The following is an 8,007-nucleotide window of genomic DNA, read 5'->3' as shown; positions in this document are numbered from 1 at the left end:
AGAGTGGGCACCCTCTCCTGCTCCCCTCTCTGTTCCTTTGACTCCATGCACCAACGCCCCCCACCCCCCACTCCTCCCCCTCTCCTCAGGTCAAAGTCTCTGACCTCAGTAAGGAGGCTGCTCACGCAGCAGTTTTGTAATATAGGACTGGACTGGATTCTATGAAAAAAGCAAAAGAGAAACTATTCTGTATCATTTTACCTGTTCAAAGACATATTAATGAAGAAGAACAAACAATGTCAGCTTTACAAAAACCAACACCTCTGGGAAAATTATGACAAATACAGTATTGCTAGTACATATTATTACTATGATAATGATGATGATGTTGATGATGATGTAATTATGATGATTATGCTTGCAGCAGCTGTAATCTGTTCCAATTTACATATTTTATCAAAACAGGAACGTCAATGATTTCTAGCTTTGAAAAGAACAGTTGTTATGAATTGCATAAGTTCAAGCGCCTGGGTGCTACTTTGGAGACACATAAAAAAAGTACAAGCCAAAAATCGAAAAAAATATAATCTCAATTTTTGTACAGTACAGTGTGTAATTATGTCCTTTTCTGACCGATTTTGAACGCCCTATTTGTACCTGTGATCATCTGTCTCCGACACTTCAGGGAGACAGATGGAATATGTTTATTTGCAAATACTGTCTTTTTATGGAAACAGGGTACAGACTTAAAGCATTTATCCTTGAAGTCCATACTTCCTTCCCCCACCCTATCAAGAGTGCATTAGTCAAACAATACCCTGCCATTTCTGTTTCACTTCATATACCCTAAAATACTGTATGAACCCTCCAAAATATTATATGGTTATATATAGCTGAAAATGATGATGATGATGATGATGATGATGATGATGACAGTGAGGGTGATAATGAGCTGATAAAGGTTATATATATTCTGCTGATTTCAAATATTGAACATGTAAATGTGTTACCAGTTCAAAATGCAGTGATAGATCTCGGAAAAGAATGAGATCTAGTTATAATTTACACACTGTCTTGCTCTGGGTATTTTTTCATGGGCTATCTGTGATTGCTGGGATTATCAGTTCTTGTGTATGTGTGGGTATATTTTAGTTGGTTTGTATTCTTTTGTATCCCATTCTGTTTGGAGGAGAAGCCCTGCATGCTGCATCCAACTCAGGCCCCTCACAACAGAGACCTGCTCGCCCCACAAGGGCCAGGCTTGACCAGTCAATTACCGATCACTCTCACTCTTCATCAATGGACCCCTGGAGGCCATCTCCTCCACACACACTCGCACAGACACATGAGACTGCGAAGCCCAGTGAACCACAGCCGGACTGCAATCTCACAATTCTCCTTCCCGACGAGAAGGACGACACAGGCAGCGACTAGCGCCGCTGCATTCGCTGTGCTCCGATGGGTGGTCTGTACTTTCCACCGCTAGCTCACAGCTGGATGCCAGTGCGCAAACATTACACACCAAGCTGCTCCGCATCCTCAATGAACAGCATGTTTTTCATCGGAAAGGAACACCCCCCAACCGCCGCCACACACACACACACACACACTCAGTTCCCTTGACTTGCAGTGCAACGTATGGCCCAAAAACAACTGGTGCTTTCATAATGGTTGTTGTTTTTTTGTCTGTTCTGTTCAAATGTGGGTTTTCTGAAGAGTTGTCTCCAGTTCTTGGGTGACCGCTCAACACTTCTCCTTGGGTGGCAAACCGCTCCAGAGCCGCCAGCCTGTGTTCCTATGGCGACAGCCTACTGCCGGTGTTCTCATCCTCGGTCGTCGTCCTGGACTCGCCCAGAAAGGACAGCTGACCGAAAGCTGACCCCCCTCTTGGTATCACATCATCAAAGCTACCTTAGTGCCTCCGGTAACCGTGGTGACAGTAGACTGGGGGAATGAGCCATAGACTCTGACTCCTCTGGCCGCTACCCCCCTCCTTGCATCAGCTGAGTGGGGTGGAAGGCGGGTATGTGTGTGGTGTGAGGGTCAGTGTGAATGGGATCTGATCAAAGCAGATGGATTCCTTCTGGAAGGTTCCGTGTAAGCAAGTGGAATGATGAAACATGAGGGGCGTCCAGAGACGCAGAAGGAGGAGCTGTAAATCACTGAGCCCTAATTTCATTGTTGGACAGGGAGCAGAGCAAGAGCAAAGTTCGCTGTACGTAAACTAAAGCTCATTTAATAAGTTGGCGAAATAATTTTGCTAATTTCTTAGTCAACCAATTGTCCACTCTGGAAAATAACTGTCACTGAGTTCCTTTTATCCCTCCTTTAGTTGGTTCAGTTTTCTCTGCCTTCTGTTTCGGTTTGCTCATCAGTACCACCTGAGGACTTGTAAATGCAAACAATTCTTTGTTTCCTTGATAGTATTTCAGTGAGTCTCATTGTGGCTTTGGCAGCTATTCTTCTTTTCTTTGTTTCACTTCACCATCCTGTCATTATTCCAGAGGTTTCCTTTGTTTTGCCAGGATGTGACGCAGTTTTTTTATCTGCTGCTGTGTTTTACCTGACCGGTGGGGGTAGGTTGGATCTCAGAACATGGCCAGCTCTCAATTTCCAAAAAGGGGGAGACATGTCTTATGTCTGTATTGTCAGATAGATGTAGTTATGCACTAGTTATTTCCTCTTTTGTCACGTGTGTTGATATTTATTTTGGGAGCAGATCTCCTAAAGCCCATCTTAGTGGCGTATTTGTATGTGTGTCTGTGTGTGTTTGTGTGTGTGAGAGAGAGTGTGTCAGGTTGTGTCAAGGTATCTCACATGGGACCGGATTGCTGTTCCACTGAGGAGAGATTCCGCTGCCTCCTGAAGAAAACCATTCCAGTTCGGTGTCAGAAAAGAGTTCCTCTTTTACCGTTCGGCCATTTTGTTGTGGTTTTGTTAACCTAGCCTCATGATTGTCCAGCACCACAGAATCCATAGGAATGCACAAGAGTGGGAATATGGGGGAAGAGATGGACAGAGACGTCACAGTGACGAGGTCCACACCCTGTCTGACGCACAGGGGCGGGTGATGAGAGCAGGCGCACCACGTGTGTTCCCAGAGCTCCACACAAATATTTATGGAGGGTTTTTAATATTGCGAAGCATCAGGTGGGGACCGTACTGTTGCAGCTGGGAGAAGAGCTAGGCTGGAACGTCTGTGTTTTCTTTAGGCCAGCCTTCAAGACCTTTCTCCGTCTCCTCACGCAGAAACCCCGGAAGCAACTCACCACTGTCCTGTACAGATTTAAGAAACACATAACCACACGTACGTATACATAACCACACATAACTACATGTATGCACAAACACAGGGGTAAGTGTAGTGACAGAAAGAAAGAATGCCTCGTCAGGTTGTTTGTACGGGCGTCCCTGTATTGACTAGGGCCATTATCCATGCCAGCACTTGGCACACACATGAAAGAAGCTGGGCACTTCCTGCACTTCACAATACTAGTGATTATGCCTGTAATAACAATTGCCAGGTAGTTTATCAACAACACAGTCATATACTTTCTTTGAAATAATAAGGCAATGAGTTGGCACTCAAGTATTACAGAGATAGCGGATGTGCAAAATAGCTGTTTCAATCTGGCAGGTCATGCTTTGGTCCCCAGATGTGAGTCATGTTGGTTCTGGACCTGGAATGAAAACCCCTTCGGTAGAAAAGGCTTTAATTTACCTTCATTTTTCTTTACCTGCTATAGAATTGCCTGCACTGTCACTTTTCTTTTCCACTTACTTTTGCATAGTTGTCCTTTCCTTTTCTTTTGGTCTCTTAAAAAAAAGTAAACGTGCCAAAAAAAGATATAATAATATGAAAACTGTGGACAGATCTTATTTTATAGTATGTATCTATTTTGAGTTATGATATATAACTGCTGCATTTTTTTTCCTGTGGATCCTGTGTTGAATGCCTTTATGTTTATTTTATTTTTTATTTCAGAGTAAGATGCTGTCAACTTTCAAACGTTTATGCAAGATTGTCAGCAGAGAGTCAAATATGGAGTCATAGTCATCACCACTTAGCCATTGTTGGTGTTACTGTTTCATCAAAAAAGCAAGAAATAAATCAGTTGAATATAAACACAGGCTTTCATTTTAGCACTTGTGCCAAGAGGCTGAGGCCTAATGTGAAAGACATGATTGGTATACATAATTCATTCCAACTAGCTGTGAAAATCCAGCCATCTCTTTGCTCAGTATCAGTCTTCAGGTATGCTCTGGCTAATACTAATACCTTTCCTTTTCTATCTGCCTCAAAAAACCATTGCACAACAGTAATCTTTCCCATTACTAACACCCATACCCTCTCCCAAAAATATATTATGTCTTCAAGACACAAACCCTTGGATCCTTTTGATTAGGTTCCAAGTTCTTTACTATGAGACTGTTTTGCAACAAACTGGCAGTCTCAGCTCTGAGTCGACAGCTAAGCATTTGAGCGGGCTGATGATGATGTGTCACGTACACATACACACACAAACACACACACGTACACACGCACACACGTACACACACACACACACATGTACACACACACACACTCACGTACACACACACTCAAACACACACGTACACACACACACAAACACACACGTACACACACGTACACACACGTACACACACGTACGCACACACACGTACACGCACACACACACACACACACACACACACACACACACACACACACACAGATGGCTCCTGCGGCCTGAGTTCCCCTGGTGTCCCTGGGTCTCATCTGTTTGTGAGCGGCCAGCCGTGCAGAAAGGCCACTGGACTGTCACTGATCAACAGTATCAGTCCTGACGAGAGTGCGGTCGCTGCAGTGGACCCACTACTCACTGGCACATGTGTGCTGCATGAGGGAGCAGCATCCCCAATGGCTCACCGGCTCAGCGTTGGCAATGCAGGCTGAGTCGTGCGCAGCATTAATGTACACCTAACAGAAGGTATGAATGGAGTTAATGGTGTAGGCTATGTTCATGTTTTGAGGTCCCTGAGGGCTGGGATGGGTGACCCTATGCATAGGCCACGGTAACCTCCAGAGCACCACTTCAGTCTTTGCCAAAACAGACAAAATGGCTATCAGATGCCTCATGTCAAGCAGATCCATAAATCATTCAGCTAACCAGGGGGTGGGGAGACACAGGCTGCGAAAAGCTGGTTTGTGAAAATCAGTCCTGGCACACCACATGGATCTCCACACCCTAGTGAACTGGTTAGCATTTGTGTTAACATGCTATTTTTAGCCACAGAAGGGCTCTGAAAAGATGTCTGGGGGGAGTGTGCATCACATTATGTCACATGAGATTTTTCTTTTTGTACTTGTGTGTGTTTGCTAAGTTAGTGAGAAAAGTAAGTGCAGACTTAACTGGGTTGAGTTTTCGAAGCCTCTTTACCCGACCTCCACCGCTATTTGTCTCTCCTTCAAATGCACTAGTCACAGTCTGCCGGAGGCCCTTGCCTGAACGCCTGTGTCAGACTATTATGAGAGCCTATCAGGATTCAGGTTCAGGTTGGGTGTGACTAGATGACTTCATGTCAGGACAGAGGTCATGGTTGAAAGTGAAAGTGACATCTGGACCTTCAAGCACTGCAGGGTAAGGCCCAGTTTCCACAACAGCCATTCCCCTCTTTCTGTTTAACATGTATTTCAGCTGGCAAAAACAGTTTAAGAGTTCCGCTAGGCCAGCGTTTCTCAAAGTGAGGGGCGTGACAGCTGGGGAGCGAATGGACACGATGAGCGGGAGATTTTCCCGTTGCAATGCCTTCCTCTATAGAAAATAAGGACCATACACCCCCATCGCACTAAACGACCAGACTCATACAAAGACATATTGTATAAGTTAGCCTATTTAGTATTGTATTGTATTAATTAGCCTGATGTTAACCTTTCCTGGTAGTTGTAGTCGTAAATTACAGGAGGGACTTTTGTTTACTGCTCCATAACTCCGGGGTTATCTCCCTTTCCCATCGGTCATCCGTTGATGAGCAAATAAATGGCGACTTGATTTAGTCCAAGGATTTATTCTCCACACTGGTTGCGAAGAGTTCAACGTTACAGCAACATAACTTTGTTCCGGTCGCTACATCTGATCTATTAGTGTGCATCACAGTTCTCTCTTTCTCTTTCACTCGCTCTCTCACTCTCTCTCTCTCTCTATCTCTCGCTCTACCACACCCACCCTGTAGCCTACGTGTTGCACCATTAAACATTTTACATTTTATGAGCCGCACCATTATACAACACTGTATTAACATTATATGGGGGACTGTGATGAAAATGTGGCCTAGAACCAAAGTGAGAACATTTTAATTGACGTCGGCGTATTCATTGCAGTGGGACAATGGAATAAAAACATTCCTGGAGCAAGAAAGCAGTGGGCGATATGCTAATATTTACGTTATGGATACATTTGACAAACAATAAGAGAACAAATTCATCTCCTCCCCCTCTGTGACCCTACACCTCTTCAAAAATGCCCTATGGCAACACCCCCTCAACCGAGTGCTGTCCTTGAATTCTTCGCACCAATTGACCTCCCTGAACTAAACTCCCTGATCCTCTCATCTAAATCATCGACGTGCCTACTACACCCTATCCCCACAAAACTACTTAAACATGCACTTCCCTTATTAAGTGCGACATTACTCAATGTAATGAATAATTCACTCATTTCAGGATACGTCCCACAATCATTCAAAATAGCAGTGATAAAATCATCTCTCAAAAAACCTAACCTTGATCCTGATAATCTAGCTAACTATAGACCCATAATCTAACTTCCCTTTCTTGTCAAAAATACTTGAAAAACTAGTAGCAGATCACATCTGATCATGGGTGCACCTCAATACTTGTTCCCTTCGACACTATAGATCATCATATCCTGTTACAGAGACTTGAACATCACGTTGGCATCAAAGACTGTGCCCTATCTTGGTTTAGATCTTACCTCTCTGATCGCCATCAATTTGTTCATGTCCATGAGAAGTCGTCAAATCACACCAGAGTAAGCTACGGTGTTCCACAAGGCTCTGTCCTTGGACCACTGCTTTTTTCCCTTTATATGCTACCCTTAGGTGCTGTCATAAGGAAACATGGCATTAACTTCCACTGCTATGCTGATGACACACAACTCTACCTATCCATGAAACCTGATGAAATTGTACATCTACCCAAGATAGAAGCTTGCCTGCAAGATGTAAAATCTTGGATGGCTAACAACTTCCTGCTCCTCAACTCTGATAAAACTGAGGTTATGCTTGTAGGCCCCGATCAATTGAGAACTACACTATCTAGCCATCTACCCACACTCGATGGCTTACCAACACCCAACACTAGCATCAAAAACCTTGGTGTAACTATCAACCAAGACCTACTAGACTCACACATAAAACAGATCTCAAAGACATAATTTTTTCATTTACGCAATATTGCCAAAATTAGAAAGGTCCTATCCCTCCAAAATGCAGAAAAACGAATCCACGCATTTATTACTTCCCGACTCGATTACTGTAATGCTCTCCTGTCCGGATGCAGCATCAACTCAATAAAGAGCCTCCAACTTATACAAAACGAGAGTGCAGGCCTCCTTGTAATTCCAAGAATATCAAAAACCACAATAGGGCCTTTACGGATCCCGTGTACAGCATACGGCGCATGTTGCGACTGTCACCAGCCAATTGGGCACTGCTGTGTACCCTGCAACCCTAAAGCTTACGACTAAAATCTCCATATGTACAAAACCAAACAAAATGCTAATGCCAGCATTACTAAACATATCTTCTCCCTCTCTCTCTCTCTCTCTCTCTCTCTCTCTCTCCTTTCATATCATATTGCTAATGCCTATAATAACAATGATAAAATAGCCATATTGCCTACTGTTAAATCTACTACCAGCTATCTCCCTATCTGTTTCTAAAATTGATTTCTACTAAAAAAAATGTTCTCTCTCCGTTATAGCATGTTCCAATTGCTGAAACATTTCTCCTCACCCCCACCACTCCGTATCTACGCATATGGAC

Source organism: Sprattus sprattus (genome assembly GCF_963457725.1).
Source record: "Sprattus sprattus genome assembly, chromosome: 10".
NCBI classification, from domain to species: domain Eukaryota; kingdom Metazoa; phylum Chordata; class Actinopteri; order Clupeiformes; family Clupeidae; genus Sprattus; species Sprattus sprattus.
This window is presented reverse-complemented; position numbering follows the sequence as displayed.